At 44.5% G+C, this 14,694-nt stretch overlaps 1 long non-coding RNA gene across 1 annotated transcript; it reads right to left on the reverse strand.

Annotated features, from left to right (window-relative positions):
- Positions 1–348: 348 nt before the first annotated feature.
- Positions 349–12,669, reverse strand: LOC148146040 (uncharacterized). Its single transcript, XR_015761024.1, has 3 exons — positions 12,532–12,669; positions 3,601–3,860; positions 349–719 (listed from the first exon to the last, which is right to left on the reverse strand). It is a non-coding gene; the product is annotated as an uncharacterized LOC148146040 (long non-coding RNA).
- Between the last annotated feature and the right edge of the window lie 2,025 nt (positions 12,670–14,694).

Consider the following 14,694-nt stretch of genomic DNA (forward strand, 5'->3'; position numbering starts at 1 on the left):
CACAGCAACTGCAGCAGTTCTGCAGAATAAACGGTGGGAAGGAATTGCTCGACCTGAGCGGTCGTGCTTGTTGTTCTCATCAGCAAATCTGGCTTTGAATTTGCTAGCCCATATCTGCTGCCATGCTGAAACGGAATGCAATTCCGATTAGTCACTGTGTGAAACTTTGTTCATTTTCTCTCCTCAGATAAAGTGATCACTGGAGATGATGAATTCTGCTCCTGCCGGAAACGCCGACTCTCCTGCTGCTCAGATGAACTGAAAAACTGGTTTAGCACTGGAATCCGAGAATGACAGAACACATCGCGAGATTATTGGAAACCCGGAGCCAATAAGAGTTCCAACTTTCCTTTTATTTCTCCATAATAGTGCATTATCCAGCAGAGCCATGAGTAACTGCCACCTGGCTGCAAGCTGAGTTGGAAACCTATGTGGGAATCAACGACATGTGACTCACTTATTGTCGGTAAATCAAACAGTTCTCACTTTGAGGTGTACAAAAATTAGTTTCTATATATATTCAGGGAAGGTCAAAGGCGATCTGAGATGTCAAAGAGGTGGTCGCTGTTCGTGATTGCTCTTTGTTCGAGTTGTGAAAAGGTTTCCCACTTTAGTTGCATTCACGTTTCTTGTTGATGACTGAATCCGACAGAAGGTGTTTCACCAGAGCTGTACTTGACTTGCATTCCTCTCCCTCGCTGTCATACTTTCCTGGAACTCTGAGAGAACAAGAAAACAAAATACATACTGTCATTCGGCAGCCTGTCTGTGATTTCCTCATTTTCAGTTACGACATGGCTTAGACTTCAGGCCACACGGTAATATTAGTAACAGTATGAGAACAAGAGTCGATAGTTCATCTGTGCCTGTAAATCTTTTCATTCCTGTTGTTGACTGAATGAACTGTATCCGTGCCTGCTGCTTCGAAACTCGAATATGTGAACTGCTCCAAACTATGATTGAGGATTTCTGGTTTTGGTTGACACACGTTGAGAAACGCCAGGCAGCGTTCAAATGAAGCTTTCACAGCACATTTTCGGATGCATTTGACAGAGACGAACATCATGAATCCATTGTTCACTGTGACAGAAGGAAATGAATGCTCTCCTTGTTACTGATCCAGGCCACCTTCGCATGTCGAACAAATGCGGTACTGTTGTTACAGAAAGGATCAGTGCCCGGTAACTGTGTCCTTAAAGAGGACATGATTGAAAGAATAAAGAATACCATGTTGAAATATCCAGGAAATATTGGCTGTAAAGGTGCAGACAATTTTTCCTGCCGCGCCAAGACAGAGGAACATATGTAACGGCACTCTTAAACAGAATGGCCAGCAGTGATATAGACATCGCCACATATGAAGGACCACTGCGAATAGAAATTTGAAAATGAAATTCAGGCAGCAGGTATTCGGAATTATATTCTTTTCACCGCTACAGTAGTATTGGGCGAGTAAATACAAAACAAGGTTTGCTGATGAGAATGCAATAAAACCCCATCGATCATGATATGAAAGACTGTCGTCCGGAAAGAGGGAACAACAATGTTTCTTCTAAGCTTTGAACTGGGCCACTTTCGCACAGACTGATACTGCTACTCTCCAGAAAAGATCAGGGCCCGCGGCATGCACTCTTAGAAATGGTGACCATCAGTGCTGGAAATATCCCTGCATATTCAAAACAAGGAAGAATGCATATCGAATAAAAGCGTAGATGGCAATAAATTGCACTTGTATTCCCTTTCACCACAACAGCTAGAATGTGCGGGGATATACAGAGTAAGGTTTACTGACCAGGTCAGAAAGCAATTACCTCCACATATCTTGACACACAAGCCCATCTTTCTTTCTGTACGATTTTTTTTGAAGCGTCGATCCTTTCCGTAGGAGATGAAGATGATTACTGCTCCCTCGCAGGATCACAGTGGGGCCAGAGACCCGATCGAGCTGCTCAGAACAGTTCGTGTTTGCCGAGAATCACTGAAATTGAGATTGATGACACGTAGACACGGTGTAACAGCTGCCAACACATGTGGAGGGTTTTGGGACGGATTAGGACCCACTCTGGGAAAAAGACTGGATCCTAAGACTGGGGAGTAAGTGTTCAGGGAGAGGACTGGAGAATGGGTTAAGAACGATATTATCCAAGATCGAATGGCGGAGCAGACTAGATATTCTGAAAGCGCTAACCGTCCTCCTATGTCTTCCAATCTCTGGCCATCTGGTATCTAAGGAAATAGAAACAGAGTTATTTGTTCAGTTGGAAGTCCCTGGCAAAGTGAGAGATAGAACAAGCATGATACAATTTTAGAGACTGGGAAAATGGTTGGAGAGGAAGCAATAAAAGTGAAGCTGAATATAAAGTTTGAAGTCAGGACATATTCAATAAAAAGGAAGTTTGCAGAAAGGCAGAGGGACATGGAGATGGAAAAAGAAGTGTCACCAGTCCCGGAATCTCATTCGGTTTTCATTTTCAAGATGCGACCGGACCTGCTGAGCTTTTCCAGCAATTTCATTTGTTGATTCTGAAAAAGAAGATGGGAGTGATCCTGGACCAATCAGCTCTCCCATGTTCTGGGAATATTTGACTTACCCGCTCGATCAGATCACGTCTGTCCCACACTGAAACCTCAGAATCCTTTCCCACCCCCATCCTCGTTACTGGCACTAAACTGTTCATTACATAAACTTACATGAGCACACAACAAGAACAACTGCAAAACGTTCAGGGAGAACTCCGTTCCGTTCCATCAGTACATTCTGAATCAGTTAATTTTTGTTCAGGACCCATGAGACATTGAGCCGTCTCTGTCAGACCACTAACAAATGGCCATTCGCGTTCTGTGTCTTTGAACACTTTGGTTGGTGCACGGATGTAATGGAATCTCACGTTTTGAAATGGACATCATTCATTGTATTTTCAGCTGCACTGATAAAGTTGTCTCTGGCGCTTCCAGTAAAGTGCAGTCAGTTTCCACTCTGAAACCGACATATGATCAAAGCAGGAGGACATATGTGTCAGCGAAAACAACAAGAATGCTCCACCAGCGTTGGCTTACAATTCCGCATGTGGAACGAAGAGCTGGAACTCTATGAGACAGTGAAAACGACTATTATGGGGCTTGGACGCACGACTTTCTGATTAAACAACTCACATTGCGCCGAACTGAGATATCCAGCTTTGGCACACGATGAATTAGTTTGCTATTTCATTCTGAGCATAATTCACCTGACACAGCAATTTGCAAAGATCCAGCTCATTCCTCCCAATCACAAATAACATAATTCACATCTTTCACTTTTGTTACTTCGTCAAAACACTACAATCTATTTAACACTTGTCCCGGCATTTAAGATTAAACCTGAATATTTTCATATGAAGTGATTTCCAGTCACTCTGGCAGACAGTAAATCAGTTGAAAAATTACCTTAGGAAACCCAACCATTTCTGTTTACAGTATTGGCAATTTCCCATCTACTGACAAGACAGAGTCCTCACAATCATCATTTTCTTTGTTCTTCCTGCCTAAAACGTGTACCACTTCTTATTTTCAAGACAGCAGTTTTGTTTATCAGACGTTCAAAGAACAGGAACAACCTACCAATCTCCTGAAGCCGTTTCCAATTTAAAATGGAAGTTTTGTTCCTTTCCCACGGGATGAGTTTCCACGAACTGTGTCCCAGGGTTTGGCAGAAAGCCCTGATTGAAGCTGCAGTGGCCGCTTTCAGTTGGCATCGGGGGATTGGAGAACGTGGTGTCGTATTCTGCTCCGTGTAAACGTCTTGCTCTCTGTGGACTCGGGGTGAATCATGGATGAGTTTTCGGAGCGACACTGCCTTCCAGTCTCAGGCCATCTGCTATCTAAGGAAATAGAAACAGAGTTATTTGTTCAGTTCGATGTCCTGGGAAATGTGAAAGATGGATGCAAAATTGGAGACTGGGAAAATGGTTGGAGAGGAAGTAATAAAAGAGAAGCTGACATAAAGTTGGAAGTCAGGAGACATTCAATAAAAAGGAAAAGTGTGCGAAAGCAGGTGGAGATAGACATGGAAAAGAAGTGTCACTAGTCCCGAAGTCTTAAATCGATTTATATTGCCACGATGCTACCAGACCTGCTGAGATTTTCCATTAATTTCATTTGTTGGTTTAGAAACAGAAGATGGCAGTGATCCTGGACCAAACAGTTCTCCCGTGCTCTGGGGATATTTGACTTACTGTGCCTATGTCCCACACTGAAACCTCACGATCCTGCCGCACCTCCACCCTCGTTACTGACAATATACTGTTCATTACGTTAAACACAAGAAGAACAATTGCAAAACGTTGAGGGAGAGTACCCTTCGGTTTCCATCAGAACAATCTGAATCACTGAAAATTGGTTCAGGACCCATGTGACATTGATCCGTCTCTGTCAGACCCCTAGCAAGTGGCCATTCGCTTTCCGTGCCTTTGAACACTTTGGGTGGTGCACGGTTGGTTTGGAACCTCACGTTTTGAAACGGACATCATTCATTGTATTTTCGGCTGTACTTATAAAGTTGTCTCTGGCGCCTCCAGTAAATGGAAACAGTGTTCACTCAGAAACCGACGTGTGATCAAAAGCAGGCGGACAGATATGTCAATGAAAGCAGCAAGGACATTCCCCTGTGAAGGGTTGCAATACTGCACGTGGAACGAAGAGCCGGAATTGTATTAAGCAGTGAAAGCGCCCATTGTGAGGCTTGCACCCACCACCCTCAGATTAAGCATCTCACACTGCACCGACTTGGCTAACCTAGCACGGTGCAATGTGGATTAGTTTGCTATTACATTGCGAGCATAATTCATCAGCAATTTGTTCGGATCCAGTCCATTCCTCCTCATCACAAAAATATCATTCACACCTTTCATTTCAGTTATTCCTTCAAAGCATTACAATCTATTCAGCAGTTGTCCCGGGATTTAAGGTTCAACCTTATTATCTTCATATTTTTATCCTCACCTTTATGTCGCTGATGTGATTTCCAATCACTCTGACAGACAGTCAATCAGTCGGGAAATTACCTAAGGAAACCCAATCATTTCCGTTTACAGTGTTGGGCATTTCCCATCTGCTGACGAGACAGAATCGTCTCAATCAACACTTTCTTTGTTCTTTCTACCTAAAACTTTTACCACTTCTTATTTACAAGTCAGGAGTTTTATTTATAACATGTTCCAAGAACTGGAGCAACATTCTAATGTCCTGAAGCCCTTTCCAATTTAAAGTGAAAGTTTTGCTCCTTTCACACGGGAAGAGCTGTTACTAAGGAAGGAGTTTCCACGAGTTGTTTCCCATGGCTTGGCAGAAAGTCGCTGATTGAAGCTGCAGTCTCCGCTTTCTGTTGGCATCGGGTGCTTGGAGAAAGTGATGTCGTATTCTGCTGCGTGTAAACGTCTCACTCCCTGCAGACTTGGGGTGAATCATGGATGAGTTTTCCCAGTTACAATGTCAATACATGGTCGGGGTAAATGGCTGTGCTGACATATTTGAGGCTTATTCCCTGGGTGTGCTCGTACCACCAACATTTCAGCCAACTGCGCTGACCATTTGAGATTTAGAAACTGGCAACGCAGATATCCAAAAGCAATGTCATCGACGGGATATGAGGTTACGTCGGACAGCAGGAACTTGCGTTGTTTTCAGAGACGGTCGCTGATTTTATCACCGAGAGGGTAAGCACACTGAGGAGCTGCAAATACTCAAATTAAAAGCATCCACACATGCGCAGTTCTCTCACATACATCTCCACATAGTAGCTCACTTACGATGCTGGTATTTGAAGCCACGATTCGAAAGAAACTGAAGCTTAAAACCCAGCATATTAGACTGCTCGACCACGCTACCACACAAAAGTCAACGCTCAGATTTGTTATGACTAGTGTTTCAGAATCGATTCAGTTCAGGCACTTAGACCTCGCAGATTATGTAATGAAATTGGTGTAATTTAAGAAGAAAGACGAAAGAAAATGTACAGACAAGGAACAGGCCCTTCATCCATTCAAGCCTGAGCCGATCCAAATCTACTGTTTAAACTGGTCACCCAATTCCTAAGCATCTGTATCCCTCTGCTCCCCACATCCTCAACGATCTGTCCAGATGTATCTTAAATGTATCTACCGTGATGCCCTCTCCCGTCTCTGCTGGGAACGCGTTCCAGACACCCACCACCCGCTGTGTCAAGTAGTTGCCGCGTGTATCGCTCTTAAACTTTTCACCTCTCACCTTGAACGCGTGACCTCTCGGTATTTAATCCTTCACCTGGGAAATAAAACTTTTCTCTATCTACCCTGCCTGTACCCTTCATGATTTTGTAAGCCACAAAAAGCTCCCCGTCAAACTCCTTGTTTCTAATGAAAACAAACCTAACCTACTCAACCTCTGTTCCTAGATTGCACCTTCCATACGAGGCAACATCCACTTAAACCTTTTCCGTGCCCTCTCCAAAGCGTCCACATCCTTTTGGTAATGTGGCGACCAGAAATTTGCACAGTATTCTAAGTGTGGCCAGACCAATGTATTGTTCAATTTTAACATGACTTGCCAGCCATTTTATTCAATACCCCATCCAGTGAAGCCAAGCATACTATATGCCTGCTTGACTACTCTATCCACTAGTGCAGCATCCTTCAGTGTATAATGGACCTTCACTCACAGATCTCTCTGTCCATCAACTTTTTTTTTCCCAAAGCTCTTCCGTTCATTGTATATCCACATCTAGAATTAGACTGACCGAAATGCGTCACCTCACAGTTGTCTGTTTTGAACTCCAGCTGCCACTTTTCCGCCCAACTTTCCAGTATATCTATATCCTCCTGTATTCTTTAACAGTCACTTATACTTTCTGCTAGTCCTGAGTTCTTCGTGTCATCTGCAAACTTTCTGATCATTCTAACAGTGCTCTCTTCCAGGTCATTTATGTATATGGGGAGAAAGTGAGGTCTGCAGATGCTGGAGATCAGAGCTGGAAATGTGTTGCTGGAAAAGCGCAGCAGGTCAGGCAGCATCCAGGGAACAGGAGAATCGACGTTTCGGGCATAAGCCCTTCTTCATTTATGTATATCACAAACAACAGTGACCACAACACTGACACCTGTGGAGCACTACTGGTCATCTTTCTCCATTTCCAGAAACTCCATTCAACTGCCATTCTCTCTCTCCTATTGCTCAACTAATTCTTTATCCACCTGTATCGAACACCCTGCACACCATGTTACTTTACGTTCTGTATTTGGTTACCAGGGGGAACCTTATCTAACTCCTTACTGTAGTGCATGTATATGTCATCAACAGCCTTTCCTTCATCTATCAACTTGGGCACTTCCCCGAAAACCTCTGTGCCTCTCACTGATATGCACATTATTTTATAAATATAAATAGATCCTATCCCTCAGTACCTTCTCCAGCAACTTTCCCAACGCTGATGTTAGGCGACTTGTTCTGTAGTTATCCATAATATCCCCACTGTCCTTCTTGTACAGGGGACAATATGAGTAACGTTCCAGTCGGCCAGAACCTCACCTGTGCTGAAGGATGCCACGAAGATATCTGTCAGGGCCCCAGCTATTTCCTCTCTCACCTCTCTGAGGAACCAGGGATAGATCCCATCCGTTCCTGAGGATTTGTCCACATTAATTACCACTAGCCTGCCCAACACAGCTTCCCTACTTATGTCAACATGATCCAGATAAATCAAATGTCTTACTCTAGACTCAAAATTCATCATGCTCCTCTTCTCAGTGAACACTGATGCAAAATAATCATTCAGAATCATACCCACTCTCTCAGATTCGACATCCAGCCTTCCTTCATTTTCCTTTAGTGGACCAATCCTTTCTCTGGTTACCCGTTTGCTTCTTATATATGAATAATAGGCTTTGGGATTCTCCTCAATTGTGCTAGCGTGAAGTTGTTTCATGACCCCTTTTAACCCCCTTCATTCCTCGTTTAAGACTTGTCCTACTCTTCTCATGTTCCTCCAGGGACCATTATGTTCAGAGCTGCCGGGGCGTTGTGTATGCTTCCCTTTTCCTCTTGGCGAGTCGTACAATTGTCCTGTCATCAACAGTTCACGAATATTGCCTTTCACATCCTTTGCCTTCAACGGGATATGCCTATCCTGCACTATATTTAACCAATGTTTGAAAGCCTGCCACATATGAACTGTGGTCTTTCCTACAAATAGCTGTGTCCAATCCACATTTCCGACCTCCTACATTATTTTGATATAATTAGCTTTGGCCCAGTTTAGTACTCTTTCCTCAGGACCACTCTCATCTTTGTAAATGAGTATTCTAAAACTTACAGAATATTGGACACTTCCCAAAGAAATCACCCACGACGTCTGCTATCACCAGCCCTGGCTTATTCCCCAATATCAGTTCCAATATGGCCTATTCCATCGTCGGACTATTGATATACCGCTCCAGAAAACTCACCTGGAGGCTTCTTACAAATGGTATACCATCCAGACCTCTGACGCTAAGAGTATCCTGGTCAATGTTGGGAAAACGGAAATCTTCAGTCAACACTAAATTATTGCCTCTACGTCTTTCCATGGTCTGTTTAACTATTTTTTTCTTACACCTCACGCTCACTGTAATACAGCCTCAAAAATCTAACCTCACCCTTCTTATTTCACTGCTCCATCCATAGTGTCTCACGACCCAAGCCCGACATGGTGTCCTCCTTTCACACAGCCATGAAATCATCCCTGACCAGCAATGCAACTCCTTCCCCTTTTTTACCTCCCTGTCCCTTCTGAAGCAAATATATCCGAGAACATTTGGTTGCCAACCATGCCCTTCCTTCAAATAAATATCTGTGACCGCAATAACGTCATATTCCCAGGCACCAACCTAAACCCAAAGTTCATCTATCTATACTCCATGCATTAAAGTAGATGCATTTCAGGCCACCAGTTCTTTTGCATTTATCTGCTCTCTGTCTACTCTTCCCATTACTAATGTTATCTTCCTGATTCTTAGCGTTTCCAGTTTCCACCTCACTGCTGACTTGTTTACTCTTGTGGTTCCCAGCCCCCTGCCACATTAGTATAAAACCTCCCCAACAGCTGTAGCAAAAACTACCCAAAGGACATTCGTTCCCGTCTGGTTCAGATGTACATCGTCAATTTTCTTATAGTCCCACATTCCCCAGAACTGGTCGCAAAATCCAACAAATCTGAAACCCGCCCTGCAGCTCCATTCCTCAAGTCACGTGTTCATCGTGCCTTTTTTTAATTCATTTCTACGCTGGCAGTCACATGGCACCGGCAGTAATCCCGAGACTACTACCTTTGAGGTCCTCCTCTTTAATTTCTCTCCTAGCTCCCTGAATTCTCCCTGCAGGTCCTCATCTCGTTTTTTTTTTCGTTGGTGCCTGTATGCATCAAGACAACTGGCTGTTTACAATCCCCTTTTGGAACGGTCTTCAGCCGATGGGCGACATCCGTCGCCTGAGAACCTGGGAGGCAACAAAACTCTCCAGAATTGCTGATGCTCCACAGTGAGTCCACCCGCAGCTCCAGAGTGACCACGCGGTCAAACAAATGCTGCAGCTGAACACACTTCTTGCAAGTGTAAGTTTAGCAAACCTTTACAAGGTTTACAAGCTTATAAAATCATAAGGAAAACAGACAAAGTAAAGATTATACGGACCCCACCACCAAGGATATATGTCCCTCCCCTCCTCTATCAGCTTTCCGTAGAGACCACTCCCTCCGCGACTCCCTTGTCAGATCCATACCCCCCACCAACCCAACCTCCACTCCCGGCACCTTCCCTTGCAACCGCAGGAGGTGCAACACTTGCGCCCACACCTCCCCCCTCACTTCTCTCCAAGGCCCCAAAGGAAACTTCCATATCCGCCACAGATTCACCTGCACCTCCACCCACATTATCTACTGCATCCGCTGCAGCCGGTGTGGCCTCCTCTATATTGGGGAGACAGGCCGCCTACTTGCGGAGCGATTCAGAGAGCACCTCTGGGCCACCCGGACGAACCAACCCAATCACCCTGTAGCACAGCATTTCAACTCCCCCTCCCACTCCACCGAGGATATGCAGGTCATTGGACTCATCCACCGCCAAACCACAACAACGCGACGGTCGGAGGAGGAGCGTCTTATCTTCCGACTGGGAACCCTCCAACCACAGGGGATGAACTTGGACTTCACCAGTTTCTTCATCCCCCCTCCCCCCACCTTGTCTCAGCCGAATCCCTCCAGCCCGGCACCGCCTTCCTGACCTGCAGTCTTCTTCTTGACCTCTCCGCCTCCACCCTACTCCGACCTATCACCCTCACCTTGACCTCTTTCCACCTATCACATTTCCAACGCCCCTCCTCCAAGTCCCTCCTCCCTACCTTTTATCTTCTCCTGCTGAACACTCTCTGCTCATTCCTGAAGAAGGGCATGTGCCCGAAACGTCGAATCTTCTGTTCCCTAGATGCTGCCTGACCTGCTGTGCTGTTCCAGCAATAAAGTTTCAGCTTTACAAGGATTTGCAAGGTTTGCACTGCTTGGACATGAGAACGAAACTGAATAAGCTTCGTCAGATTCCCAGGAGCTTCAGTGCTTAGATATGGCCTCACAGAAGCTTATAAAATCATAAGGAAAACAGACAAAGTAAATAGTCAGGGAGCACTTTTTCACAAGACACGCGAGTTCAAATCTACATAGCAAACGTTTAATGCGAGAGAGGAAACATTTAAAAGGGATGTGAGGGACACATGTTTTTCACACAGAACTTTTGTTTGTGTGAATTGAATTGCCACATTTAGTGGCTGAGTCTGGTGCACTCACAACATTACTAAGGCATCTGAATGGGTTTATAGACAGGAAGACCTCGGAGAGATAAGGCAAAAATATTGGCAGATATGTATGGATTAATTTCGGTTATCTATTCAGCAAAGGCAAGTTGGATGGCGGGAGTTGTTTCCATGCTCGACAACTCTGAGATGCTCCAGCCACCGGCAACGGTTTGAATACACCATTTGCAAAAAAACGCATGATGTTTGTTACTCAGTCAGCCAGTTTGGCTATTTTGTTTGGAGGATGGATGGGCCCAACCGATTCAGAGATGAAGGTTTTCCGGATATTTGCTTCCAATGAACATTCTTCTTGACACTTTCCCAAGTTCGCCATCAAAGATTATGGCTGAAGAAAAATACCTCCCATATCGCATTACCCACTTTACTCTCCAGCGAATCCAAAAACTGACAGCTCTTAACGTGGAACAGAATTAAAACTGAAAAGGCAGTACCATGATCAGACACACTGAAGCTTAAGTGCTGTCTGTGAGGCACTGTGAGTCGTCTCTGACATGAACCGCTCGCACAAGTAACAGCGAGGCAATTCCAAACCTACTGGAGATTTAGTTTATTGCCAAGTCCCAGAAAGTGCTCAAGTATCATATAACAAAAGAACAACAACGAACCATTCAAAGTGAACATTTCCAATTATATCCGTGATTAAATTAGGCCATCAATGCGCCAGTGCCCCCATATGATCGCGAAAGCCAATCACCTTTCTCCCTCACCAGGACAGTAACGAAGAAAATGAAAGTATAGCAACGTTTCACATCGCAATTGCCCACCTTTTCGGCACAGCATCAAAAAACGGCGAACAGATTGAATGCAGGATCTTCTTTCAAAATATCGGTGAAATAACTATGTCTATGCACTTTCAGAGTAAACGGGGAACAACACAAGTTGTCTAGAATATGAATAACCAACATAGACTACTTGGGTCCCAGATTCTACTGATGCACAGATTTACATATGTAAAGGTACCTTGGGTGATTGCCCTATACCCAGAAATCTTCTGGCTGCCTTCTGTTTGTCCTGTCACATTAAACGTGTGCTGCTCTCATCGAATTTGTAGTTCTTGCCATTTGTCCGTATTGCAACTAGGGATAGCTGGTCGTGGCAACTCGTGACTGCCACACAAATTCGTTGCCAAAATTGCATTGTCCCGCAACGTGATTCGCAGTGCACGAACTTCGCAACGAGGATATGCCACACGGCAAGTTAAAAAGCACGCTTCCATTTATTAAAGTAAGTTTCTGACAACCAGATTCCTCCTTACACTCGGAATTATGACAACACATAAACCAACAGCCTCTCTCAGAGACAAGTGACCAATGCCCATCTTGTGCCGGACAAACATAGTTGACAACATTGCACGCAGGGACTGCACAGAAAACTATAGAGGAGAAGCAGACAGACGACCATCGAGCTGCATTCATGCAGTTCATTTACCCTGTAAACCCCATGCACAGCTGTTCCTTGTAGGTACACACAGGGCACTGAGTGTCTCTGACTCCGGGACTTGGACATGGATTATATGACTGTCTGCAGCGCTGGTTACTTCCTTGTGTGAGGTCACTCCCTATGGAACATATGTAAAACGTGATAGCTCATTGAGAAATACATCCAAAATAGTACCCAAGAGACGTATTTCTGTTGTGCTTCAGGTCCAAGAACACCCAGGTCAATAGCTCCCTTGCTTACCTCTGCTGGTCATGTTCGCCAAGAGATCTAGCAAATTGCCAAGTTTGATTTTCCTTTCAATCAACAATTTTGACTCAGTTTGGCTGCAAATATCTTTTCGTAACTTTGTGCTTTTCTTCTTTTACATTGGTGTCTCGCACCTTACAATTGACATCAGAGTTAGGAGATGGAAGCATTGAGCCCATCAAGTCAGCGACAGCTTTCAATGAGATCATGGCTGATTTGGTTAATGTTCAACTCTGCTTTTTAGTCAGTACTCATGGCCGAGTGGTTTAGGTGATAGGTTAAAAATCCATTCAGGTTTCTCTGCGTAGGTCCGAATCCAGCTGACTCCGCTATGAATGACTTGCTGCTGGGCGAAATTTCGCTCAAAGTTCAGAAAACCTATTTTGCAAACCAGGCCGGTAATTGAATTAGACTTTGGAACTCGAGTTCTTCATCAGGAATGTTCCACCTTTAAAAAATTATCTCTCTTTGTCTTTCCAGATACACTGCTCGACACATCGGGTTTCTGCAGTTGTTATTGAACGTCCTGAGCAGAAGTGCTGCTTTTCATTAGATTCCTTTAATCCCTGTCCACTGTTCTCTGACTCGGGTCAGTGGCAACACTTCCTCCTGCTCGTCAAAGTGCTCATTCCCCACCGATCCCTCTCCCATCATTACAAACAACCGCAGGAAATTGCCACTTAACCGTCTTTGTTCCAAAGTGAAACTCACCAGCCTCTGGAATCTCTCCACCAAACGGGACTTCTCATCACTGGACATAGTGCATAGCAGAGGTTTCCGAAGCTTCACTGTGAAAATATTGTCAATTGGCAGTTGGAAAAATGTTATGGAGCCAAACCAATCCAGGCACCAGCTTTGGGAATCTTGAGAAACTCTTTGGGAAGTGGAATCAGAGGAGAATGCAGAAGGGTGAGCTGTCGGACCGAGCAGAGGCCAGAATATTGACTCTGATGTTGTCGGGACAGGAACTGGTCTGAGACATTGAACACATTCTCACCCCTGTACATGGGGAATAGAAACTTCATCTGGACTCTGCGATAATGAAAATCTCTGGAACACACAAGGCACTGAGAGGCAAAAAAGGAGATTATCCCTGATGGAGGTGAGCTGGTTCCTAGTGACATGGGTGCGTCTGTCTTGGGGGTATCAGACTGTTAAAATGTCTCCATAATGAATGGTTCAGTCTTTCATTTAGAAAAGTAAAACTGATAGAGGACAGTAGTCGTTCAGGGAATGGCACATTGAATTTGGAATTCAGTCACGGACTGCTTTAGAGGATCATCGAATTTGTTAGGTTGGAAGTTTCAGCGCATTCGACTGTGAACTGAAACGTCCTTGTGGAACATAGTAAAGAATCTTTGCGTTGAATTAGCAGGATCTGGTATTGACTGATGGGGCCACAGCAGGCGGCAGGACGTGGTAGCACGAAATAAAAATGCGCTGAGCTCAAACACAAGAAGCATGCTCTTTCGGTATGGTGGATCAACAATACAGCATTTTAAAGAAGTTTAAGCAACGATCCTTCAATGTACAGGACATGCAACGCCAGGATTTGACACCATACTAGTCTCGTTCTTAACAGGCGCTTTAACTAATTCATCAACGGTGTCAGCGCAGACAATGCTGTTCATATCCATATGTGTATTTAATTAGCTGTTCAATCACAGTAACTTGGACATTTGTTACTTTATGAAAGTTGCTCCATAAGAATTTAAACTAACTTCCGCTGATACAGAAAAGAAACATTCACACCTGGACATTCTCCAGTGCAAATGCACAGAAAGAGCCAATCTCGTATTGCGTTCATTTCAAGCTGATATATTCATCTGTTTCGAGCGGAAAATGTGTTGCTGGAAAAGCGCAGCAGGTCAGGCAGCATCCAGGGAACAGGAGAATCGAGGTTTCGGGCATAAGCCCTTCTTCAGGAATTAGGGCTTATGCCCGAAACGTCGATTCTCCTGTTCCCTGGATGCTGCCTGATCTGCTGCGCTTTTCCAGCAACACATTTTCAGCTCTGATCGCCAGCATCTGCAGTCCTCACTTTCTCCTCATATTCATCTGTTTAAGCCGACAGGATAAAGAAGATACGTTTATCCTCCCGGGGCCCATTAACCACGTTAATATGCACAGAGGGAATACAACGCCAAGAGAACAGTT

This window comes from Chiloscyllium plagiosum, unplaced genomic scaffold (assembly GCF_037043375.1).
Source record: "Chiloscyllium plagiosum isolate Xiang-an unplaced genomic scaffold, Cpla_swu_hap1 HiC_scaffold_22, whole genome shotgun sequence".
NCBI classification, from domain to species: Eukaryota; Metazoa; Chordata; class Chondrichthyes; order Orectolobiformes; family Hemiscylliidae; genus Chiloscyllium; species Chiloscyllium plagiosum.